The sequence below is a fragment of the Acipenser ruthenus genome, chromosome 5 (assembly GCF_902713425.1).
Source record: "Acipenser ruthenus chromosome 5, fAciRut3.2 maternal haplotype, whole genome shotgun sequence".
In the NCBI taxonomy this organism is placed as follows: Eukaryota; Metazoa; Chordata; class Actinopteri; order Acipenseriformes; family Acipenseridae; genus Acipenser; species Acipenser ruthenus.
This window is the reverse complement of record NC_081193.1, coordinates 38,581,454-38,609,447: the sequence shown is the minus strand read 5'-3', so window position 1 is coordinate 38,609,447 and position 27,994 is coordinate 38,581,454. Positions and strand designations below refer to the sequence as shown.

Sequence of the window (27,994 nt, the reverse complement as noted above, 5' to 3'; positions counted from 1 at the left end):
CAAGAGGGTGAGTCCTTCTACAAGATGGATGGGTACATTCCGTAGATTGTGATTCTATCACCCTTCAAAAATGATAGTGACCTGGGAGCCACTGTCCAGTAATGCTTTGCATCTGTGTCCATCGATCTTCACTATGACCACAGAGGAAGGCCCAATTAGTCCCTTGGTGATCCGCTGGTCAGTGGAAATGTTAGACATGGTTTACAGGAGGGAACATGTCATCCCTCCCCCTCTACACTGGGCCCCTTGATTGGTTTCTCTGTGTCTGTATAGACTGGATAAACTTCTGGACCACTTTCTGTAGATTCTCTGGTTCACAGCAACAGGCTGAAATGTGACCTTTCTCACCACAGCGGCAACAGAAGTAGGAGTATGTGTCTGGTAGATCGCCTCGCAGCTCCAGGCTTACCTCTGGGTGGAACAGGCTTCTGTGGCCAGAGTTGACCTTCCTTTGATGACACCGGGACCAATTGCAATTGTCAACAGCTGTAAGCAGTGGTGGAGGTCTTCTCTTTTGTTGTGCGATCTTCGGAGCGTCACTCTGGCCATCATGCTGACAAACCCCTCTTGGAGTTTCTTAATCTGCTGTCGTAACTCCCGGACACTGGAGGATTGTCTACAGATAAATCACTAGTGCTAACTGTCTTTACAGGTACGTTGAGGAATTGACTGCTTCCTGTTCCTCTTTCTCCCACTTCTCATTTAGAAGTTGGAGAAAGGTGGGGGGATGGCCCCTTCTTTCTCTTAATCTCAAATGTAGAATCATCATCTCTGCACTGGGAGCACCACATATGATCTGGTGCAGTCGCAAACAATCAACTCCGGGTTGCTATCTTTCACAGCCTGTATAATGTCTAAGGCCACTCCCTTTAAGGTTTCCACAATCCTTCTCTTTTCTTTATTGGAACAATTGTACTCTTGGACCATTTGAATGGCTTGCTCCATCCAATTATCAAACTCCTCCACCCCAGCTGGAGTGGGTTTGGCTCCAGAGAAAAGTCAGCCTCTTGTACGAGCCTGTCTCCGTATGTGGCTTCAAAGTCCTCACCAAGACCTCCCATGGCTAAAATAGTAGCTTTAGTGCTTGCAGAAAGTGCAGTCTCAGGGGCCGCCAATCTATGCACATTATGGGCCAGAGTGAAGCTGGGGTGAGATGTAGCTGAAAGAGCCCCTTCAGGTATGTACAGACGCCATCGCTTAGAACTAGCGCGTTTGTGTTAATGTGATTCGCCCATAGTAAGCGATGGACGGCATAAACTCTCACACAATAACCTGACATTCAAAATGTCCCCCAATCACCAGTACAGTAATCAAAACAAACAAGCATGTATACAGTTAAAAATCTTCATTAAGACACTCATTACACTGATAAAAAAGATTTATTAAAACCTGTGAATGTAATAAAAAGTAAGTGCAAAAAAGTAATGCAAGTGCAGAAATGTACAAAACATGTAGGCTACATTACTGCAGATTGTTTCCAGTGAAGAACTCTGTGATACACATCTGGACGGTCTGTTTTTGCAAGTGTAGACGGCAAACTTTGTCTGCGTTTTCTAAAAAAATCCCAATTCGGCTTTTATAGAAAACGCGGACAAAGTTTGTGCTATGCTGCTCTGTAGCACGCCACAACGTTAAAAGCGCAGCATTCATGCTTACGTCATCTGTGTCTGTTTCAGGCAGAGCGTCCTGTTTGCCAAGGTGACACAGCTGAGAATCCCCTCTGGTGTTGTCACAGTTTCAGTTTCGGTTGTATTTTAGTCAGCACTGTCCTCCTTAACTACAGAAAACCCAGGTTTTTTGAAGCAAAGTTGCATTGCTGACTGACAGTTCCAAGCATGCTTTATCAAGTGCACAGCATTTAACAGAGACATTAAATGCTGTGTGGTCCAGTGGTTAAAGAAAAGGGCTTGTAACCAGGAGATCCCTGGTTCAAATCCCACCTCAGCCACTGACTCATTGTGTGACCCTGAGCAAGTCACTTAACCTCCTTGTGCTCCGTCTTTCGGGTGAGACGTAGTTATAAGTGACTCTGCAGCTGATGCATAGTTCACACACCCTAGTCTCTGTAAGTCGCCTTGGATAAAGGCGTCTGCTAAATAAACTAACTAATATTTACGCTGAATTTTCATGCTAATTACGCATCGCGTTTTGTGAACGGCAAGGTAACGAGGTGAAAACAGCTGATTCTTGAATTAGTAAGAGCAATTGCTACAGTATAAGCAGTGCATTTGTTATTTCAATCTATGTGAATGGTACATAACAAGATCCAAACAGCTGAGTTTGCCTGAAATATAAAGCGTGCTTAACATGGTATAAACAATGCCTTAGTTATTGAAATCAATGGGAATGGCAAACGCTATTTTTCCTAAATAAGCGGCTGCCCGCAATTACCCTGGACAGTGTAAGTGGTGGATACTGTATTAGTGGCACACACGCCCTGAGTCAGTGAATTTATTTTGTATGGTTATGTGTTCTGTTTGGAAATCCAAGTGTTATTACAGCACTGCAGTCCTGGCGCGTCTTTTTTCAGAGTTCGGGTCAAGGAGCAGTGAATCAGTGGGGAATCTCGAGACAGAGTGAAAGCTTCAGTTCAGAAGAACTTAGAGCTTGCCGGTCATTCTAAGCACTATCCGAAAGCTGGCTGAATCTTTCAAAACAGGGCACCCAACAATCAAACGTGCTGACTACAGAAAGGAGTCTTTTGCTTTCTTGTCTCATCTACAGGTGAGTTACAGTTGTTTTGGCTAGTAACTGTGTAGGTTGTATTTACAGAAAACAATACGCTTTCTAACAAAGAACATCTTTGGGATATCACCCGTGTAGCTGTCACCTGCATACCAGCCGCTATTAGCTTTTCTCTCCTTCCTCCCTTTTTCCCTGCCTCCCCAAGCCTATAACGTTTTTTTTTGTTTTTTGTTTTTTTTAACATATATTCTCATCTCTACCACATATAGTATGCCTGATCCTATTGCAACTTACATAATATGAAAGGACATTTTGTGGCCATTCGTTTGATGTTACATGCATGCAGTACAAACTATCCAGTAGTTAAACATACATAAATGAAAACAGTGAAAAACAGGAGGAATAGGGCTGAGTGTAAAGAGTTTTAAAAAAGATATGGAGCGCTGGTTAAAAAGAAAAGCACCTTTTTCTTCTGCTGCATGCAAAAACTTCACGTCAGGCAATGGCAAAAGCAATGGAGAGTGCTCTGTCTCACAGTGATGAACAGCTGTTAGGTCGCCTGAAAGCAGCTTATTTTAAAGCAACACCAGTGTGAATGATGATTCAGTAAAAAAATAATATTTTTTTATATGCAAAAGTGCATTTTTTTGCCATTCCCCCCAAAAAATTTGGAATCCCCCCACATAGGCTGCAGCATAAGAGGGAAATCCCCCCAGCACACAAAAATGAAATTCAAGCCCTGATTTGAAATTAATATGGTAATAAGTATTGCCCGGGAAAGCAGCAGGAAACCTACCAGATCACTTCAGAAAGTGTTGGATTTAAATGCACTGGCAGAAAATAGCAGCAACTGTTTTTTTTTGTTTTTTTTTAATATATCTGTTTCTGCAATTGCTTTTGTGAAACACAGTTAAGCTGTAAAGAAAGGCTTTAAGAAAATGAATGTAATAAGCGCATGCAGATCCATTTCAGTTTTGATTCAACATCAATGATGTGCTAATCAAATAGAGATAAAAAAATTCACATGTGCTGTGTTTATTGCATTAATATACATTTTCCTGAAGATACTTTTCCCACCTAAAAGTTAATTTAATTGGGTCCTAAGTATAATTTAGCTCCAGGATCTTGAAAATGTAATTAGTGGATTTGATTTTGTAAAACTAATGAGAAAAATATGAAGGAAAAAAAAAATTACAAAATTGCTGTATCTGTCAAACCTTTAATTTCACATGGGATGTAAAAAAGATATTAAATATTGCTGCTGTTATATCGTTATATCTTTCATAATTTATATACAGATTCATGGTTCATTTTTTAAAATAATGAATTTTTTAAGGAATACATTGTGAAGATATTTAGTCAATGGTAAGTATGTTTGAAGTAAATTTCATTCAAATCTATTTAATGTGTTTGTGAGCTCTCCAGAGGCTTACATTGCTTTTTGTTGTACTATATTCAGTTATGATGCTGTTGAGTTTCACAGAGCCAGACTAACTGTTTACTGTAACCGGGTTATTACCTCGCTATTGCATTTGATGGAGAGAGCCAGTTAGTTTTTTTATGGAGTTTTAATTTTAAAAGGCCTCACTTTATTTTAGGAAATGGTTCTCTGTATTTCTTTAACTACCCATCGTTTACTTGGCAACAGGAAGCAGCATTGAGCTAATGTGATGGTTGGTAATGGGGGTTCATGCAAGCAGCCCGTGATTGATAGGATAGTGAAATAAAGCTGACAGTTTCTGTGACATGTACAATACAAGTACCCCTGTGCTGATGAGGGCTGATCCTGAGAAACATTATGGAGTTAATCAGGGAAAACAGATCTTCTCATTTATTCCAAGGGGTTAGATGCCTGGTAGCACAGTGATGGCTTCAATTTGCACATTTTCCTTTTGGGTGAAACATAAGCCCTTTCTTGGGACATACTGCATTTTACCTTAGCGCATTTCTTCTGGTGAAATAGAAATGTTATGAAGTATTAGAAATCATGTATAGCTGTCTAAAAGATAAAGTGGGTCATATGTATTAAAAGAATGTGTACAATAGTTTAAGGATCTGGCAATACCAACAGTGTCTGAGAAGCTTTGGGAGTTGGAAAGTTTTGGGAGTTGGTATGATGGGGACCTAAAGGACAGTTTGTGTGGGAGAAGTGAGACAACAAGCAGTGCAAGGTTTGAAGAGCATAGACAGCAGAGCTTTACCGGGCAAACTATACCAAGACTTCTGTGGCCACTCACTGTGTATGAGGTTTCCTTGACAATAGTAGAGAAGCTGGAAATGGTTAGGAATTCCACGCTGCCTCAACAGAGTGGGACTGTATGGTAAGGGGATACTGCAGCTGCCAGTCTCAGCTCTAGCTGAGGAGTGTGCCAAGGTTCGATTGGAAATGACATTGGTAGAATCACATGACAAATGTGTGAGGGAGGCAGCACCTGTGTTGAAAACTGGAAGAAAGTGGGCAGCAAAGGAAGATGTGGAAGATGAAAAGGCTGCTCTTCATATCAGTGACATCATGGGGCAAGTACAGCATGGTAGAGGAGGCCTTGTTCTCAGTTCAGCTCCTCTTACATGGCGCAAAGCAGCCCCAGCTCAATGGAAGATGCTGGTAGTCAACGAGGTGCAAAAGCAGGAGGAGAGGATGAGGTGCGTAAAGGCAGTTTTCCAGGCCAAGCAGTGAGAATGGACAAGATGGGAGAGTGTGGAACAACGCAAGATCGGCTGACGAGATCTATGGACAGTGGAACAAAACAGGATCAGTTTCCTCATCAGGTCAATATATGATGTTCTCCCATCACCACAGAGCCTTAATCCTTTGTGTTCATCGCCATCTAATTAAGACACATTTTGTTTACTTGGCGTCAAGACCAGGTGCTGCGATGTTTGGCCTTAGTATTTGAAGACAAGCGCAGCATGACCAACAGGTTGCCACAAATGCCAACAATATATGACACACAAAGAACAACATTCCTCTGTCCAGGGTAGCAACCACCAAGAAAAGGTATTAAAACCAAAACACGTCTAGGACAACTGGAAGCTGCTAGAGACTGGAAAATGCTGGCAGATGTTGGACAACGGCTTATTTTCCCACCTGAGATTGCCACCACTAACCATTGACCTGATATTGTCTTGTGGTCTGGATCAGCATGCCTTGTTCACCTGGTAGAGTTAACAGTGCCATGGGAGGATACTGTGGATGAGGCGTATGAAAGGAAGAAACTTCAGTACGCTCAACTAGCTGCTGAAGCGGAGCAGCGAGGATGTAGAGTCCAGGTTTACCCAGTGGAGGTTGAGGATTTGTTGAGGATTTGTGGCACACTCCATAACCTGGTTTCTCAGAGACATCGTATTCAGTGGTCAAGAGTTGCGACGCATAGTGAAGAACTTATCTGAAGCAGCAGAGAGGAGCAGCAACTGGCTCTGGTTGAGACGAAAAGATTCTGGTTGGGGACCTCAAGCACGATAGAAAGAAAGCATTGATGTAAAGGAAGGTAAGTAAGCTGGGCTTAGCTGAGTGGGGGATGGAGGGGGTGATGCTGGGACGCCAGAATCACTGTCGAGCCCTCATAAGGTGTCGTGGGCTAGTCGACGAAACACCAAGGATGAAAGGTGCCCACTTGAAGACCCAGAGGAGTACCCTACTCAGCTCAGTCCAGACAGTTGTCATGCTGATGCGCTAGGGAGGCCGCACTGTGGTTGATCCCTGGAGCCAGCATTGCAGCCGTTGTGTGTGCTAATGCGCCAGGGAGGCAAAATAGGCTGTTTCCTGAAGCCAGCATTACACTTCAGCCATCAACACCAGGCAGAAGGATATCTACATCATCAGATGTAAGGAAACGCAGATGGATCACATTAGTTTACAGTAAAAGAAGCTATGTCTTAGTTGGTGCTTATCGGCGAGAGCTGAGTCCAATATCAGCATGAAGTTTTAACACCTACTCTCATGTAATGGAAATCATAAATGTGTTATAAAGTGTTTTACATAATATTGAACATATATAAATAACAACAGGCTATATAAATAAAGCAAGAACATGGAAGTATAAAGGAGTAACAGTTATTCCTTGGTAATAATCATTAAAACCTTCTAATAAATTTACACGTTTATAGTTGTTTTATAAATGGACCCTTAAACTAGTGTGACTGGATAGAAAAATGCAGAATTTCCCATCTACTAAAATACCTCTTTTGTTTCATACACGTCTTAACCTACTTCCCCCCCCCCCCCCCCCCCAAAACGTAACTGAGTAATACATATCTGTAACTAAGAATTTGAGCCCCAAATATAAAACTGACAAATGCTTATATTTGTATTAATTGAGCCTCATATTTATGGAAATGTAAAGGAAAAAAGTACAAGATGTAGATATACTGTAGTAAGCTATATCAGGGTGTTCTGTTGTGGAATATTTATTGCAGAACGTGCACAAAATCTCAAGTTTCAATTCCAGTGGCACTTTACTTTCGTTCTCACCTCAGGGTGCAGTGGGCGTAACGAGCGTCTGCTTATTGAGTCCTGTTGTGCAGAGAAATGATCTTCCCCCATGGAAACTGTTTGACCAAAGCGGAAAACCTCACCTTATGGACAGCGCTTGCTGATGAGCCAGCCCCCCGAAACAGTACAGGAGTCTCAAATAGATTCTGCAGACTAGTTCATATTCCTTCTTATGGGATATAAACTGGATCCTAGGAGGGAAGGTGGAGAGGTCAATGAATAAGGAAGATTATTTATTTGTCAATTTAAATATTTACACTGGCAGAATCCTTTGAGGTATAAATGTGGTTTTCAGAGTCAGCCTGTCAAAGTAGCAGGGTTTTGGTTGGAGTGTACAATTAGATTCCTGGATTATAAAACAACAAACACAAGGATAAAATAACAAACAATAGTATCCACAAACTGTCATCAGTCGTAGTCCAACATTTTTGACACACTTAAAATAATTATAGCTTGTATGATTTAAAATGAGAACAATCATCCATTATGCCTCAGTCGTTTTGGTTGTATTTAGAGCAAAAGCCTAAGAAGGTTGGGTTGTATTTAGAGCTACAAAGGCTTCTCATCAGATAAGTGCTGGAATATACTAAAATGTTTAGTAGCTATGTTGATAGCTACCCTCTATGGCAGTGGTTTATAAACATTATGATTTACAGTCTCCAGCTGAAGAAGAAATGTCATGTTGCCTTTCATTATTTTAATGACTTTTTTAGTTCTGTTACTTTTTTTTAGCTTTATTTTACTATACATTTTGCCCATTCTGTTGTAAAAGTTTCTGCTCGAGGAATGCACTTGCATATAAATGGTTTTCAATTGTCTTTGACATGTTACAGTATTGAAGGTTGAAATGACCAAAACTTTGAAGAAACATTTCAGACAGAAGTTTATGCTTAGGTTCCAGTGCAATTCTTAAAGCTTGTTCTGTCAGAACTAAGTATTCTGACAGTTTTAAGTGAGTTAATACAAGTACTGTGAAGTATATTATTGACAGTGTTTATTTCTTATGAATAAAAAGCATATAAGCATCCACTATATTACTTTTAATTAATCAGTCTTTTTTTTTTTTTTTTTAATTAGTAGTTGCTTGGTCATATAACAATAAAAGACCGTTTTGTTATGAGCAAATGTGTTCACCCCAGAATCCCTTTCACAGACCTGCTAATGTCTTATGCTATTTCAGTGAGCACTTTCTAGGTGGGAAAGTGGACTGTGAAGACCAACTGAAAAGGTGCTTTTATACCATAAACATACATGCCAACAGTCCCTATATGGGTGGGACAGTCCCGATTTCCTAGCAAATGTCCCGCGTCCCGATGCATAGGAAGAAAGTCCCGATATTTACACATAGAAAAAAAATCATTTATTCTGCACAGTAGAGTTAGTGAAAACCACACGCTGTGCTCTTCGTGCGGCTGACACACCTGCTGATCACTAACTTATACAAAGGTAAGAACACTTCATTATGTCTATTTTTACTGTCATGATGGTTGTGTCATGTTGAGGTGGGGGGGGGACACATCTATTATATGATAATGGGTGTTTTTTGCGTATGACCCCCCCTTTGAGACGAGTGTCCCGCTGAACAGTTCCCAAATGTTGGTAAGTATGCATAAGAGACAAGGTTCACTTTACAGTACATACCGAATTAACTTCAATCATCAGTATTGAAACATACAGATTTAGTTAACTCAGAATTGTAATGTCACTTCTCATGGGAATCTCCAATGTGTATGTTAGAATTTCAGTCCATGTGCAAGTTTGTATATGTGGTGCTTTGCAGGGCTGAGAGGGATGAATTCTTAATATAAAGTGATCGATCTAGTCCTGAAGGGCTTTCTGTGTAATTAAAGTCAGACGCTGTGCTTTATGGATTTTGAAATTATAAAAGTATACATGATTCAGTGGTGGTAAGCAAACTAGGACACTATTATTTATTTTTATGTTTTGTGCTGTACCCCTGTATTCAGTGCTGCATCACTGACCAGACTTTTGGAAAGCGATTATATTCTTCTTGAACAACATAAACCATTTCAGCTTGCAACTTGGTATTTTCAGTGTTATGGAAACTCCTCTGCCAAAATCTGTCTGCACTTCACTTTGACTTGTGACCTACAATGAGATGTCTACTTTATTTCTTCATTAGTAATCATGTTACGATGAAAAATCTCCATTTTGAATTAGTCCCATTTCAACAATAGCATGAATCCACCTACGCACAGTACAAAGTAAGTAAATATTAGTTAAAAAAAAAAAATGAAGGATCATGTGAAATCTAACTTTTTTTTACTCCTCTTCATATTCATATCACAGACATTATGTTCTTTAGTGTAGAGAAAAGGGATGATGATGACGATTCAGAGCCTTTGTTATGCTTGTCACCTGATATTGTATGTTGGTGTGTGCCAGACCTGTGACTACTGCCTTTTCAAGAGAAACAAAACTTTTCTTAATTGCTGAGCCATAAAGTAGAGCCTTGGGCAGTCTCAGTATAAACTACTTGATTGTTTGAAGTGATCTATGAAGGCAGTCTGGGCATCCCATTTTTGGGATCAGATTTACTGTATATTACAAATAAATCATTGATGTCCTTGTCACTAACCCAATCATTAAAATTGTGTTGCCCTATAACTGCAGAAAAGTAATACACACATGTAAATGTTGCTATTGAATGTTGCTAAATGATCATTAATATATTTTCATAATATTTTATTCTCTTGCCTGATTACTGTCCTTTATTTGTGCTTTCTCTATAATTACGTACTGTTGTTTTTGCTTGATTTATTTGTTAAATATTTGTTAAATAATATTCCATATGTCCTTTTATCAGCCTTCAAAAAGTTGTATTACTAAAACAATTTTAGAAATTACAAACTTGGGATTTATATCTGAACTGCTGTCTCATTTAAAAGAGGACATATGCATAATATAAAATAAAGTATGGTATTGTACTAATAATGTACCGGTACACATAGTTCCCTAATGACAAATATTCTAATATTTCTAGTGTTTTATACTACTATATGATCTTTTTAATACATATTTTTCATATAAACAGCTTACCTTGCAAATCTAGTTTAAAACAGAACGTGGCAGTAATTTCATTATTACTCTGTAGATAGCAAAAACAGGATCGAAGCCTGGTACAGTGAATCTGATTGGCTGATAGGCTGGATGGTTTTGTAATGTATAATACAACACTGTCTAACACAATATACCTTTATATATGGGCTTCTGTGTAAAAACAGACAATGATGAACAAACAGTGATGAACAAGTGAGTATTTATGATTAATTCATTAATATAATTTTTGAAAGTAGAAAAAACTAGAACCAAATAACTGAGAAATATAATTCAAGGTATTGTAGCCTAATAATTTCCTTTTTTAATTCTTATTTTGTAACAATAATGTGTAATTGTATCCTTTCAGAAAACAGGAGTTAATTAAAGATTGGAGGCAGCACTTTGAAAATACACCCCAATATATCATGTAAAGGAACAATCACGATTCATCAGTTCACAGTGCATCGTTAACCCCCTACCAAAAAGGCTGCAAGTTGCATATATGAAAAAAAGGCTGACAAGGTACTGTTTGTGGAGAGTGTGGAATAAGAAAGATGACCTTTTCTATGCAGTCACCTTTCTTGTTAATAGAACATGCTAAATAATGCACATCCCACAGTCTGGACTGAAACCCCAAAAAGTATAATGTCATCATCAGCATTATTTAAAAGATGGCACGCACATTGACATATGGGAGCCAAGCCATCATTTCATTCAATTATCCTGTAATGAATATCTCCAGTAATGAGATTAATTTTAATTATTAATCAGGCGCTGACACAGGCACAAGACACCATGAATTAATAATGAGGTTTTTGTCTGTTCTATTTCTAAGAAAGGACGTACTTTAATGCAAGAGTGCTTTTTTATATAAGGTTACTTTGGGTTATTGAAGCTATAATCCATGTAACAGAATTGATTTTACTTCAGAAGTATTAGAAAAGAAAGAAAAATAAACTCCTAATGCTGTTAGTGCTGCTGTTCAGTATTATGTTTGAATGTGGACTTTGGCTTGGGTCATATTTCCTTGTCAGAGAGAGAGACATTTTCTTGTTAACAGAATCTCAATGGAATATATGTTACTTTGCCCACAGATGCAAGGTAGCCATGGTAAGTATTCCAAGAAAAATAAAAATAAAAGAGAAAGTCAGCTGTTTAGTTTTCTATTTATTTATGTATTTTTAATTTTTTTTTTTTTTAAGGTTTACTAAATCTTGGAAAGGTTTAAAAAAGATATTCTGTATGTCACTTCAGCCTCATTCTTTCCAAGGACAGAGCGTTTCACATGTACATTCAGTGATTAATTCTGTTACAAAAGTTTACAGGGAATGCACAAGTGTCAGAAGCAAGTATAGGTTACTTTCCAGACAGTGCTTTTATGGCTATGATCAGATTAGGCTAACCAAGGGCATAAGAGGCCAAATGGTTTACAATTAATAACATATGTCGAGGAGTAAGGTTTACATCCATTTTTAAAGGCAAAGCTGTGCATTTGTACCCATTACATGCCAAAAATTGCAAGATAAAATTAAGTAAAAGCTCTTTGTTTCTCTTTGTATCCAGTCAGTACTGACATTTATAAATGTAATAATACTTGTGGTGCCACCTTTGAATTTGTGAGGTTGTACATGAAAAACTTGAAAGAATTCAGTATCTTCAGCTGTACAAACTTCTGACCATGCAAAATTTGGGCAAGTTTTTGTAAGCATACAGTACCACATGTGTTTTATTAATACGTAATTTATCGTTGGCCATCAAGTGCTCAGGCATGTCTTATTTTTAAGTGTTTGCATAAGGAAATGAGCACAGACTAAGAGCAACCCATCCGTCTGCAAAAACACAGTTGCAAACATCTACATGCCCCAGCTAGCAGGTAGCACAGAACTAAATGACATTTATTGCAAATTCACCAAATAAATGTGAATTCCCCTCTCAACTGTTAAATCTTCCAGCTCAGAACAAGCAAAAAATAATAAGTGTAGCCACACATCCAAGTCAATCTTACAGCGTGAAACCCAAGACAAAAGGCTTCAGCTCTGGTAGAATATCAGTGTCGACAGGCAGAAGGCATCTCCATCATTAAGGCTATTATGGCAGAGCTGTGGATGGAAGGTTTTTCAACAACATAGCAGGGTAACCCAAATACTGCACCAGCCACAAATATTCTGGAACACAGTGATTTATTTTTATATTCTCAATTTGGAACACTGGCATTGTAGTCGGCTGAGCATCATAATAAATTCTGATTGGCGTAACAACATCCTTTCATAACACATAGCTACTGTAATCTACAGGGAGCCATGACAAAAGACATTATAGCACACAGCAAAGTATGGAGCCTCTCAATATTAAAGGACTGCAGAACATTGACTACCAGCTACCAGCATTAGAGATGATTTAGTGTATTTTGTAAGTACTAAACGAAACTTGAGGAATTTAATGACAAACATTTTGAGTTGAAGTCTTTCTCAATGCAGACATTTCTAAATTTAGCACTATCGTGGCGTTTTTTGAGCTGAATTTGTATCCAAAGTGTTTCTCCCAGAATCGAAAACACAAATGTGATCATTTGAAAGAGTGTTTGTGGGTCAAATGTGTTATATTGTAGTTAAGAGGGTGTTGGCATTATGTTATGGAAGAAAAAGTGTGAGATATTGGTTACCTGTATTTGACTTATTTTATGAATATGTTATTGTTCAAGATGGGAGACTAGCTTAAAGCGCAAAACTATTTAGGTTAAATGTCCCGTCTCCCTCCCTCATTTCATAATGTTTGTGCTCTAGCACATCCTGGTTTGCATTAGCTTCCTTCTAAAACAAAACAAAACAAAACAAAAAGTTTGATTGAAAATGTTAAGGCTAGTTTTACATCACCATAGGTATCAGCATGTTAGAATTCATGGGGTGTAACAATGCATTTTACATAAAAGGAAGCAGATTCAATTACCTTGCTGACAAGAGCTAAAAAAAAAAGAAAGAAAAGAAAAGGACGCTGCAGGCCTAGCCTAGGGAATAGGAGTAAATGATTGTGCAGAACTATTTCAGTCATATCCGAGTTGCAGAAAAAAAATGTAATGAACGAAACTAGGTTTATATGGAATTAAGCTAAAGCTTGAGTGAATGGCCTCAAAACAGCAAGTCACACGGCTGGATTGTGTGGCTAGGGAGGTCTTTAATATGTAGAGGTATGAAATATTTACACTTGACTTTGCTATTGGCTTAGGGTCACATGCACTAAGTCAATATGTGTCAAGCCAGTCAGTATAACTGTAATCATCCTTTTCCTACTGTAGAAAACTTTATGTAAAAAAATGCAAAACTACAATATACCTTTGTTAAATTTTGCTTGCAACATATTCATTAAGCAAACATGCATATAGTGATATCATGCAGATTTGTGTGCGTGTGTGCGTGTGTGTGTGTGTGTGTGGTTTTGTAACTAACTCCCTATAAGAAAACTGTTGTTTTAATGGGGAAAATATTAAAAATAACTAAAAAACTGTGCAGAATAGGAAAGATATCTACTAAACTTGCATAAAGATTCCATGCATTTTGCTTTTTAATTATTGCTTTTAATCTGTGTTCAGGACTAAAAGAGGTTTAGTATAATGTGGACCGAATCCAAACAAAATACCACAGTCGAAAACTGGGAATATGATGTTGGCTTCATGCAAGTGAATTTCCATTGATGTTTTTGCCTGTATTCCATTAGGCCCTTGGCCACGGATTTGGTTTTTTGACCAGTGACACTGTTTACCTTTGACAGATTTAATAAGAATGACAGGGGTGCTGCTGATAACACTTAAGAGAGTTCTAAAGTATTTGTTGATTTAGATGCAATCTCCTTATATTTTTTCTAGTTGTTGTAAAAAAAACTGTTCTTATATCTTGACAGTCGGTATCTATGCATTTAAGTAAGGATAATGAGGTTTCTGTTAGAATAATTAGAAAATATTACCTTTTCACACTATTTTTATCTTTATTATTTAATTCCTTAACTGAGCTAGTCTCTCATACTGGGCCTTAGAGTGGGCAGCAAGTTTACCTAACACAAACAAACTAATCCTACCCCCTGAGCGAATTAGTTACTCCTGGAGTTAAATGGAAACTACTACTAAAGTAGTGAGAGTAAAGTACTGCACAGTGGAGTTCTGGTGCATGCTTATTTGGACTCTCACTGAGAACATGTGTGGGGTGTGTGTCATGCTGAAGCAAGGTGAAATCCAGTTTAAGTCATACGTTACATTACGTTTAGTAAATCATTAAAATGCATTGGAGAGTTACTTTAGCTAAACTTCCATATGTTAAAGGAGTTCTTTCATGTTCTTTTTCCTAAAAATGTATTTCGTACCTATTATTATGTGTGTCTGTAGGATTCTGTATTTCTGTTTCTGCTAAGGTCACTATTTCCCATGCTTGCTAAGTATTCCAACAAATGTATACACAGCGCTTTGCTAATGTCTTGATTATAATCCCATGTACTATATTATAGTTATCTCCGGTCATATGTGGAAGATGTGCAAGATGTGTGTTGAAGTTTAATTCTGTTGATGGTGATGCAAATAAAAGTGTTGCAGTAACAATAATAAATGGTTTAAGAGGGTGCAAAGTGCTGACATGAGTAGATAACATGTATACACAGCTCTTTGTTAAATTCAGTAGTCCATTGTCAAAATCTTTATACTGTCTTGTTAAAAACAACAAGAAGGGCAAGCACATTCCTAGAATCAAATTCCTGATTAGCGCATTATGCGAAAATAGTCAAAGTAAACTAGTAGTTTAATTTTAAAGAGAGAGCTTGTGTTGAACAGTGGAGTCAGTAACTGTGATATTGTACATGGGCTGTAAATCTACATTTAATTTACTACACGTTTAAACCCATTGTTAATCCGGTCGTTTAACCATTTAAACGGCCATAAATGTAATATTTCACTCATTTCATATTTTTATATTTTACTTCCATTATTTTAAGTCATATTTTAACCTTGGTTTGTTATTCAAAACGCGTACCATATACATCCAAGACAAACAATGGTAAACATAAAAGCATAAAGGAGGACTGTAATTAGCACTAAAATGTAATCTATTTTAATAGCATAAAAAAACATTCATAATCAATTTTACAATGTACCATTTCTCCAGAAGCTCCATAAAAAGTGTGCGTATCCAACATCGAAAAAACATTAAAAAAACAACTCTATTTAAATTAAACTTAAAACACAGTGACAAGACTACATTTTTAGTTTCATTCACTTGTATATTGTTGGCAGGAAACAAAACGTGTCCAGAACCAAAAACCTTTATTATTTTTCATTAAAAATCTAAGCCATTGTCTGATACAAGTTCCCAGCGTCCCTCCCCTTCACAACGGCGCTTGCACATTCACGTGAAAAAAAACATTGGGATTGTATTGTTCAAAATGACTGCTGTAATAGCAGTCTGTGTGAGGAGTACTTTTTGTGTTGTAATACAGACGTTAAAAATGGTCTGCAACATTGTCTAATTGTTTAAGTCCTTAAAAAGGTTTCTACTTATTTTCCATGATTGCATTTATTTAACGCACTCGAACAGTGAATTAATTATTTTCACTGATTCAGCCCTTCTCGTTGTTTATCCCTTACAGAATACCCTGCCTCATTTATAACCCAGCTACAGAAACCTTCCCCCTGCCCATTCTCACCACTTTTGAAACCAAAGTTACACCACTGCCTGTACTGACCATTAGTTTCACATTTTCCCTTCAAATATGTAAATCTCAAGCTTAATGCTCTTCTGCCAAATGCATTTTTTTTTCGTACAGCACTCTGTGCTCTCGTTAACACAGATTCCATAGGGCCCTATAAGACCTGAAAAAAGGCAATGCGATGGAGATACACAACAACGCAGGAAGTTGGTCTGTCCTTAATTTATTCATGACGTCTTTAGAGTGATCACGTGGAAGATCAGGTCAGGTTTCCTTAAAAGGGAAAACCATAGAAAGGGAAACATATATTTGCGGAAAATATCCAAAAATAATTTGATAATATATTTTACGGTTAAGTTGCGTTTAAACGTATAGTACAAATTTTAAACGAAAATATTTTTAATTCACGTTTACCGTTTAAACGTTTAAACCCTTACAGCCCTATATTACACCCCATATCAGTGTACTGTACTATTTAATCCAGCAGCTGTTTATCAGTGTTCATACATTTTAAATAAATAAATGCCTTAACTTTTGTTACTGTTATTGCCTCCTTAGGGTTATGTACTTACATTAATTATTGTAATTGACTACTGCAAAATAAATATTTTATATAATATACTGTATATCAATATGTTATTGATTTTTCTAAGTCATTAGCTGTTGTACTTTCCTGAAGCTTCTGGTATATATATATATATATATATATGTAATGTGAAATCAGGCATCATTTGGTATTATTAATGCAAACATTTTTACTGCTTTTAGTTGTATCCAGTATGGTGTTACAGTTGTTCCCACATCTTCCCGGTCCCAAATTAAATTTAAAAAGTGTGCTATACATCCATGAATTCTATTTTCTAAAATTAAAAATCTTTATGGCACTGCTGGACATCTTCCGATTGCGAAGGGAAGTAAGCATGATGCGTCTTTCATCTGCTGCAGTAAGTTTCCTTGGCCGACCACTGCGTCTACGGTCCTCAACGTTGCCCGTTTCTTTGTGCTTCTTCAAAAGAGCTTGGACAGCACATCTGGAAACCCCTGTCTGCCTTGAAATTTCTGCCTGGGAGAGACCTTGCTGATGCAGTATAACTACCTTGTGTCTTGTTGCTGTGCTCAGTCTTGCCATGGTGTATGACTTTTGACAGTAAACTGTCTTCAGCAACCTCACCTTGTTAGCTGAGTTTGGCTGTTCCTCACCCAGTTTTATTCCTCCTACACAGCTGTTTCTGTTTCAGTTAATGATTGTGTTTCAACCTACATATTGAATTGATGATCATTAGCACCTGTTTGGTATAATTGCTTAATCATACACCTGACTATATGCCTACAAAATCCCTGACTTTGTGCAAGTGTACCTAGAAGAATTGATGCTGTTTTGAAGGCAAAGGGTGGTCAGACCAAATATGGATTTGATTTAGATTTTTCTTCTGTTCACTCACTTTGCATTTAGTTAATTGATAAATATAATCTATTAACATGTCTATTTTTGAAAGCATTCTTACTTTACAGCATTTTTTCACACCTGCCTAAATCTTTTGCACAGTACTGTATGTACTGTGAGAGATACCTCATATGAACCTTCTGGTATAAGAGAAAACATTCTGTGTAGTTTGGGACTATACAGTTCTGGCTGCCCAAACTGAGTCCTTACGCTATGAGAGAAGCATCTCATTATAATCATTATAATCAAGGGTTCACATAACTGGTACGCAGGTACACATGCACACCAATAAAAAACAAATGCTGACTTCCATATTGGTTTTAACATGCAAATGCATACCGTCAACACATTTTTAACAGGAAACATTTTTCACATAGGCAGCGAGGGTGCTCTCGCTTGCAAGGTCAAGCATATCTGGCTGTGACCCATACCTGCCTAACCTACTGATTTTCTACTGAGTCTCAAGTTCTCTGGGATCTGTCAGCGATCTCCGGGTAACTGAGCTTATTATCGCACACCATAATTAAATGCCAGTCCCCATATTTCACTTAAGGCCAGAGGGTTCCAGTTCAATAAAAAGTCCATCCCTGCTAGTGTTATCATTGGCTGCTTCAAGGTTTTATTTTCTTTGAATGGACACTTGAAACAACCAATAATAGCAGGGATCTTGATTTAGCCGTCCATTCAGAGAAGAGGGATGTAGTTAGTTGGAGTGGCGTTGTGAAGCTTGCTGACACTTTGCTTCCCAAGCACGGATGAGAGGAGGTGTCGATGTTTAAAAGCCATTACATTTAAACATGAGTTTAAAAAAATACATTTACTTAAGCATTTTACTTCAAATTATTATTTTCTTCCCTCACTTATATCCTTCTATAAATACTGTTGTGTCGTCAAGCTAACAACACTAATAAAGTGAAGAAGTTTTTTGTTTTTTGCTTTTGAATCCCCAGGGCTGGAATTTGGTGGTAGGCTATTGAAATAAACAGAGAATGTGTTATGATTTGTTACACATTATAATAACCAGCAATCCGGACTCTTACTTAAACATTCATAAATTATTGTTGTTGTCTCTGACACTGCCATTAAGCGATGCTGCTTGTGAGCGTGGGTTTTCACATGTCAACATTTTAATCAGCCTCATGCCTTTCTGCCCTGATATGTGTAGACGACCACATATGCAAATCGTTTTGAAAATTGGTGCTAAATTGTTTTGAAAGTTTAGCACCAGAGAGCCTACTGGTGCTAAATTATCAAATACAGCACTAATCAAGCCCTCCTTATAACTTCTCACACGACACAAACCTTCTCTCCTGTGTATGTGGATGAGTGTGGGTGGGTCATGTGAGTAATCCAGTCCCAATGAAAAACTATCATCATCTGTGGTTGCAAACAAATACATAATAATAATAATAATAATAATAATAATAAATTAAACATGTCTACTGGCGCTATATGACGTACCCTGGTGCAAGGAATCTAGCTCCAGATTTGCACCTCTGATCCTTGATATCCCAGTTGTTTCAACTGTCTGAGGGGGAGGTGGAGCTAGACAGACTTGGGTAATGACCCCTACTTTTGGTGAGTACCAAGCCATGTCTGCTGGTACTCATGTGAGAACCTAATGATAAAAGTTATGTGAACCCCTGATTATAATCTCTCATTACAGTCAGCTCTTATTATAAACCACAAGAAATATAACCACAAAAAAATAAACCACAGTAAACAATCTGAAAAGTTGACATTTTAAAAATGAATGTAATCAATGCTAACACAAAAATTACATTCTCCTCACTCTTTTAATTAACCTGTAATCAGTCTAATAGTGTAATAGAATGCCCTTAATAACAGTCATTTAATTATTATTTGTTTATTTAGCAGACGCCTTTATCCAATGCGGCTTACAAAGACTTGGGTGTGTGAAATATGCATCAGCTACAGAGTCACTTACAACAGGAAAGACGGAGCACAAGGAGATTAAGTGACTTGCTCAGGGTCACACAGTGAGTCAGTCGCTGAGGTGGGATTTGAACTGGGGATCTCCTGGTTAGAAGCCCTTTACTTTAACCACTGGACCACACAACCTCCTGATGTCATAGTAATTTCACAAAATGACTGAAAACCTATGATCAGTCAAATAGTGTAATAGAATGCCTATATAACTCCAGTCATTTCGCAAAATGCCTGAAATTTTTTGTAAAAGGCAAATTGTGTAATGGGATGCTCCTAAAATCATTTCGCGAAATGCCTGATTTCACAATATACCTGTAAGTGTGTGTGTGTATATATATATATATATATATATATATATATATATATATATATATATGAAATGAAAAGGTGTTTTTTTTGGATGTACACAAAAGTTTTAAATGATTAAAAAAATATGTATTTAAAGACGTTTTACACAAAAGCCCTTCTCAGCTGTGTAGAAAGAAAAGTAAACACAGTATTTATATATATATATATATAGATATATATTGTAGCGTGCACGGGGGAAGGCAACAGAAGACATAAGCCCGATATACGCTCCTTGCAAGGGAGCCGGCTCTTTTGTACAGCGGCATCGGCGCTATGCTTTATATATATATATATATATATAGTCTGTTAGATTTTTTATATTTTAATATTTTCCAAATAAATGCTTGTCTTTTTGCTATGCCCAGCACACCATGATCAGTTACATTGTGATAAAGTGTGTGGCTAATACAGCTGGACCTGCTGCTGCTCCTGCACTTGCCATGTGTCACACTCAAGGGGCATGGGGCATCCCTGGCATGTAGATGTGTCCCCTTGACAGTAGAAGGGCAGGGACTCCTTATGGTATTTCTCTTCTTGTGAATTACTTTGCACCTGGCTTGCAAAATAATTAGTTAAATATTAATATAATAAAATAAACTGTATAGGCCATAAAAAGAACAGCTTTGCAATAACCATTGTATTTTTTTCCCTTGCCGTGTGCTTATTTTTTTTTTTACATTGCAATGGACAAAATCATTTTTTGTTTTTTTGAGTTTAGACCACCAAATATTGTTTATACTACAGTCAGCACTCAGATATCCGTTACCCAGATACACGTCATTCGTGTTTTACCGGCCTTGTATTAAGAATAAAATGAATACCCATTATATGTAACAAATTAATGCACTTACCCGTCACACGCGATTTCTGTCACCAGTTTTCTGATACAAAGCCCATCTCTTGAATGTTACAATTTACCTGAATATTTTTAAATCTCCCTAATGCCAAATATATTGTGCAGTTACATAGCGCTTCCTCCAGTTTCACCTGATGAAAATGCAGCCAAAACAAAGCGAACGAGACAAGCTAGGGTAATGTAACAGTTAAACAGTTTTAGATACTGTGATGTATTTATTTTTATGTTTTATCTGTGATCTTTAGTTGTTTTTGTGCGTTTTTATTTGCAAGTCAATTGTGACATTAGGGCCTTATCGAGCACTGTATTGTAGTTAGCGTGTCGTGTCTAGTTTTGGCATGTGATATTTTCAGAATCATAGCATTCCGAATTAAAATACTGCTTCTGTTAAAAATATAGTACTGTACCAACAAAACCAATACAGTACATCTAAATGGAAGCCTACTTATTTTAAAACACAGTCCTTTCAGATATGTATTTTTAATATTCTCTTTTTTTCAGGGAACACAAAAAAGATACAACGATTGGAATGGGCCAAAATTAAACAATCAGATATGCGTCACACGCATTTAACCGTCACTGAAGTCAAAATTTTATAGGGTTGGATATGTGAGTGCTGACTGTATACATAAATAAATTAAAAAGACAGGGAGTATATTTGTCTTTTTCTTTCCCTAGAAATAGTAAACTTTCAGTTGTATATGAGATATTGAACAAAAACAAATTATACTAAAAGCTAAAGGGGAATAAGATATTCAGTAGTACTAAAAATAAATGTCTCATGTAAAATGTCCCCTTTTGTAACACAAAAAGAAACAAATGATGTTCGTCTTACCTGCAATGAGTATAATGTAATTCAAGCAGGAAAATGTTTTTTTGTAATGCATCCCCAGTGCCTTTTCCATTGCTGAGAAAATAGTTTGGTGTGGATGTTTAATAATGACCCTTGCAGCTTCTGAAATCCTTTCTAATAATAAAGTGCTTGAGTTGTCAAATGATGCCGTAAATGTCCTAATCTACACTGACAAGGCTTTCTCACCCGAGTCATTAATCATGTTTTATTAGCTTCAATACAGGCAGGACACAGTTTGTCATTTAAATGGTGTGGTGGTGTCAAAAACTGGTGCCGACTATGTGCTGCAGGTGTAACTTTCACTCAAAGATTGTGTGATTGACAAGTTCTTGCTCATGTTGGGAAAGGGTGCCATCTTCAGTCCCACTGCAGCCCTAAATCTCAGCAAATATCTAATTACCACAGCCTTATTTAAATACACACTCTAACCCTGTTCAGAGGCCTCACAAAATATGTTTTTACATATAAAATAATGTATTGTAAGAACTCTGCTGACTAAAGCTTGACTAGATGTCCTCTTTTAAAAATATAAAAAGCGGGTGAATGTTTCAGTATTAGTTTTATAACTGAAAGTGAACATGCTTAGTTGTTTTGTAGAAAATAGAGGAATTGATGTTAGTCGCAAATAATTTTGCTGTGTTTTTGTATTTCTTTTTTAAAAGAAGAGCACATCATTTTTTTAAGTAGTTGGCATTCAATATACTGTATTCCACAGGAAGTGTTTTTTTAAAACTATCCTATAAAAACAAAAATAAAGTCTTTTTACTTCAAATTGGTTTAGCAATCTTCAGGCACTTTTGCATTTTATTAGGAGACCTGTACTTTGCAGTTTAAAATGTATAAATCATAATAAATTTTATTTTGAATAACTATTTGACAAATGGTTATCACACTTCCAGGTGTACCAATAGTTCATGTTTGATTCACACTCCAAACATAAAAGAAATATTATTGTGTTTGACCAAAAAAGGAATAAAAAAGCCTAGATTTTTGTTACTTTATTTTAATGGGCCTTGTTCCAATATGAATCCTATTCTGTTGTAGGCAACCAGAAGTAGACTGATTTTCAGGGTCTGGAATGAAATTATTTGTTTAGTCTTGACTGAAAAAGCTCAGCCTAATGATTGAATTTCACTCTACTATATCGAAATACATCCTTTTTGTAACCTGCTTGTTTTTTCCAAACTTTTTTTTTTTTCACATTACATTCCAGTAATCAGTTTTCTCTGATTTAGTGTGGGCTTTGAGGTTGGGCTTAACACGTTAGGACAAATACAAAATGCATTAAAAAAAAAGAATGTTTGTAGTCTTTTGTTTTGTTGGGTTACCTTTAAATAAAGAAAAAAATGATACTATTAATTATTTCAAGATGATCTGATTGCACAGTTCTTTGAGTAACTCTTGGATCATTGTACTGAATTCTCAGTTCTTAGTGGACCCACACATGCGTCAGCCAGTGACAGCAGGCTAGCTGGGCTGGGGAGGAGGAGGAGGAGGAGGAGGAGGAGGAGGCTTAACTAAAAGAGCCCTGAGATAAATGCGACACATTAGATATCCACTGAAAGACAGGAGCTGTTGACGGGGTGACCTCTGAATGCAAGTCATCTTGCTATAAACAGAAGGGTGTGGAAAACCATTGGTCTGAGTGGAACTTGTTTACTATCCTCTCCTCTTGGTTAACTTAAATAAACTACAGTAAGCTGCTGCCGGACACTGTGACAGTTCCAGAGAGAACACAGATTACCAGTGTTACCTGAGCTAAACAAAACAGAAGACTTGGAAGAGTGGCTTTGCTGTGAAAAAACTGGAGAACTTGTACCACTCTGATAAGGTAGATTACTGTAAGCGCTTCCCGGACACACACAGAAACTCTGATGCTTTAAGGATACTGTTTTTATTTTTCAACTTCCACACTTTTGTAATCTTAAGGTAAGTTTTGTTATTTATTTGGCAATGGATTACATTTTTTAATTTTTGTTTTGTTTTGTTATAAAATAGCTTACATCATTTGATGTTTTTGGTGTTTGTTATGTTACAGTACATCTATCTTCAAAACATGTATTTTTATTTTAAACTTTCAGATATTTCACGGTGTTTGTCTAAGTTATGTGACTGGAATGTTTCTCTGTATTTAGTGTTTTGTTTTTCTGGTTTTCTGACTTAGATACAATTGCTGTTTATTTGTTATTTCCTTTTAGCATAATCACATTTAAATACATTGTGTTTAGGAAAATGCAAATAATGTATTTGCATTTTGTTAAACTGCATATAGAATCCTTGATAATTATATATATATATATATATATATATATATATATATATATATATATATATATATATATATATATATATTTCAAAATCTTTAACACAGACTAACAATTTTACACTTACATAAATTGACTCCCAAAGATATTTGTATCTTAAATCCCAGTATGTATAGTAAAATATACACCATAAATGTATTATTATTATTATTATTATTATTATTATTATTATTATTTATATTATTATTATTATTATTTATATTCTTGTGCACACTTATTTTTTGTTTTTTTGTTGACGGTAAATAAAAGTAAATATATATTTTTACGTTTTACTTTCTGGAGAGAAAATGTTTTGATAAATTGTTATGGATGATAATAATTGGTAAATTAATTTACCCCATAAAGTAAACATAATTACATTTAAAAGCATAACTGTTATATATATAAAACATGCACAATATATCAACATATATATTGAAGGTAATACTTGGGTGAAGAATCAATTTATTATCAACTACCAATAGCTGAAAATGTATTTTGTCATATGTGTAATAACATATTTTATGCATTTTCAACAACGGTAACTTAAACATTGTAAAAAAAAACACACATTTATGAACAGAATTGTTTATCATGTGTAAAAATAATATTTTATTTAAACCGTGATGTACACATTTATTTTTGTACACATTTATTTTGTTCATTTTTATAGTGCTAAAACCCATTCCTGGAAGTAAAACATGTTGTAAACATGCCAGCATTGATGCAACTAATTGTGTGGCTTTTCCATAACATGTTTTACTTTGACGTAGCTTTTTTTTTTTGTTTTGTTTAAGGTAGAACTGAAGTTAAAAAGAAAGAGTATGTTCCCGTAATGTGAGGCCAGCTTGCGAGTTTGCATTGTTCACAGGCTTCTTAAATGTCTGTTTCATTCAGGGGTAGCCAGAGAGAGAAAGAGTGTTGAATTAACTAGCAGAGGAAACAAAATACAATAAACCAAGCGTTTTCTCTCTCAAATCTGAAACTAGATTTGCGTCAGCAAGGGGCTGCTATGTTTCGGGTAGCTCTTGTAAGAAAGGTATGAAAAATGATTATTCTAATGAGATTCCATTACCTCTGGATAGTTTTGTGTGTCCGGTGTCTGATGCATGTCAAACTACAGTCGTATTTTATTACTTACCAGTCTTGTCTTGTCACTATTTAATACTGCTGTAATTTGTATTTCCCAATGATTTCATTGTGTGTGTGTGTGTGTGTGTGTGTGTGTGTGTGTGTATATATATATATATATATATATATATATATATATATATATATATATATATATATATATATATTCATTGTATGTATGTAAGGAAAACATTTGCCAAATTATTTTTGGATCCTTTATAAATACTGTACATACAAGGACTCGAATGCAGGCAGTGTTAAAAGTGAGAAATGTGTAATACAGTACAATATCTATGAAGGCTGTCAAGTGTGTTTGAGCATGTTGTGGATAAGCGACTACACTGGTATTCTGCATGTGCTCCTGCACAGCTCTATGCTTCCATGGTCTGATTTCCAATGTGCAGTTTATTAAAGTGTAACTCTAGCCTCACACTTCGCTATCGGGAAATTATACTTGGATGTCTGTTGAGAAGGCATCACAGCTGCTTGTGGAAGCCAGAATTACTTAATAACAGCATTGAGTGGGATTTGATAAACCATATGCAGTTAAAATAGGAACGGGGTCAGATAATAATGGCAGAAAGGATCTTTGCTCTGCGTATTTTAATTGAGGCCTTTCTTTTCTAGATTATGTTTACAGATAATGAAAGGTTGAGCGCATTCTTCCTATTTAACCCTGTATAAGCATCTGCATATGCATATGTGTTTGATTGTGTACATTTTTCAAGTAAAATAACATTCATGAATTATAGCATTTTCAACAATGTGAACATTTTCAAAAAGGTCATCAAATGTTTTAGACATCAATCTTACATGCAAGAAGGAAATAAATATTTCACTACTTAAACCACAGCATGGAAAACCAAAAGCATTTTTTTTTTAAATCTGATTTATGAGCACTAAAAAGCTGACATTTACTGTGCATATACAAATAACACAAACCGTTCCAAAGATACCATTAGGAATGCCCAGTGGTCATAAAAAAGTCTTAGTATGAAAGCACCTTTTCTTATGTACGTATGTATGTATATATGTATGCATGTATGTATGTATATCTATGTATGTATGTATTATTTAATAATATAGCAGCAACATCCTTCATTTTTCTATGTATTTTGAATAAGTCATGGTAAACAATGCATTCATTGAAAATGGAAATGTGTATATTTTTTTTAGTTTTTTTTTTTTAGTTTTCACTGCCACTGTACTGTAGGTACATATCTTTTTTGTCAGTTGTTTAGAAAACTGACTGACAGCTTGTTTAACAGTAAATCAGACACTAATCTGTGCCTTTGGCAAAAATGTTAAAGAGCTGGATTAGTGAAGTACTGGAACATTGGCTTCAATGGTGACCGTTGCGTTTTGCAGGTCACAGTTAATGGAGAAGCCTTCTTAACCTTGTGGCCATAACATTCCAAGAGCTCATGCAGGACGGGATGTGGAGGCTTGGGACCAAGATACCATAGGAAGGAAATCTCTAGCCTGCTTAAACTTCAGGGGTTTAAAAGGATGTTTCTTTGTTTCTATTAAAATGAGAAATATTTTACATTGGTATATAAAAGAAGGCTGTAAAGGTTTATGTGTTTTAACTGTAAATGAAAATAAAACGTAAACAGCACTAAACAAAAATAGACTTTTTTTTTATGGGAATCTTGTTTTGATTTTCATTTTTAGTTGATGCATTATAAACAACTGTTACTGAATACAGTATGATTAAATCAAGTTGAAAGGATTCTGAATCTGCTTTTTCAATGAGAATGTGTAAGATACTTTAAACAGCAAACAAAACTGTTTACATATGCAGGGTTAAAAATAAAAAGAATTCTCACACTATTTTGGTAGTTTCGGTTCCAAATGCTAAATACCTAATTAATATTAAAATACAGGATGTTTCTGTCTACGTTCCAGTTTGGCCATGCACCCCCCCTCCCCCCCCCCCCCCCCCCCAAAAAAAAAGAGGAAACAATACAAAAACCCAGATATCGTTACAGAAATACAAATAAAAAAATTATAAAAAAAACAAAACAAATTCTATAAGAAAGCACTGTGTAATAGCCATGTATTATTTGCTAAACATTTTTGACTGCATATATATATATATATATATATATATATATATATATATTATAAAACTATTATGCATGTACATGTATAGTATATACAAGCTTTCCTACAGAACCCGAGCTAAAATCCAGCACTTTAGGTTAATGATTTAAAAATTATCCAGTCAAAATGTTTAGTACAGTACATTTTCAAAATACTGGTAGTAAATGTACAATAGGATACCCTACTGGCCGACATTTCCCACTACATAATATTGTTATAATAATAATAATAATAATAATAATAATAATAATAATAATAATAATAATAATAATAATAATAATAAATAGCCTACCTGAATCTGAATTCCGCAGGAACAGTGCAAGGCTCTCCCCAGTAGAATGTCGCTATATATATATATATATATATCTATTTATTTTATTTTATTTTATTTTTTATTGGTAGTCCATATGAGTTCAACACATTTCTAAGTAAATTCTAATCCACACAGGCATTTTTACAACTTTCTGCAAATTGCAGCAAGCTGATGTTAAGCCCCGTATTTGTCTATTTGAACAAATTGTTTTTTTTTTCTTTTTCTTGTTTTCTTTCTTCTAAAACAAATCTTGATCAATGATTTAGGTTTAAGAGATTTTACTTCAACTCTATAGGTGGTCGCTCAAGTCTGGTACAGTCAGTAGCCCGCAACATAATACAGGAGACCACTGGCATCAATTCCCAGCTATGCTAATGTAATACATTTTGAGGTACAAATGTGATTCTTGTGTCTTTGGTAAGTACCCATGGTAGACGCTAGTTGAGGCAAGTGTACAATGAATTGCATCTTATTGCTTCAGGGACAGAAAAGTCAAGGCTTAAAGGAATCAGATATCCGATTACCAAACAAGAAGATACAAAAGTGTAAAGGTTGCTTTGCAGAGGGCTTTGTTATTTATTTATTTATTTATTTATTCATTACAAAGCCCTGCATTTTATTTGTAGAAGCTTCAGTATTTTTTTATAAAATAACTGAACTATAAAGCACTATCAAATGGCAATAATTTGAAACATTAAAGAAATGTTGTCACATAAAAAATAACTATTTGGGCGATTTCCAGCAGATCCCCAGTTGTCAATAAGGAATTGC

The 27,994-nt window shown here is 36.0% G+C and overlaps 1 protein-coding gene across 24 annotated transcripts in view; it reads left to right on the top strand.

Moving 5' to 3' along the window:
• LOC117403097 (eyes absent homolog 4) overlaps positions 1 to 27,994 on the top strand; it is a 124,382-nt gene that overhangs the window by 47,521 nt on the left and 48,867 nt on the right. For 4 of the 24 annotated variants that reach the window (XM_034921329.2, XM_034921328.2, XM_059024169.1 and 1 more), the window contains exon 1: positions 22,902 to 23,299. The exons of 19 other annotated variants lie outside the window; for them this stretch is intronic. The gene's annotated coding sequence lies outside the window, so the exon portion shown is untranslated. Of the gene's footprint in view, positions 1 to 22,901; positions 23,300 to 27,994 lie in introns of those variants that run through there. One more of the 24 variants, XM_059024170.1, reaches the window with a different exon arrangement.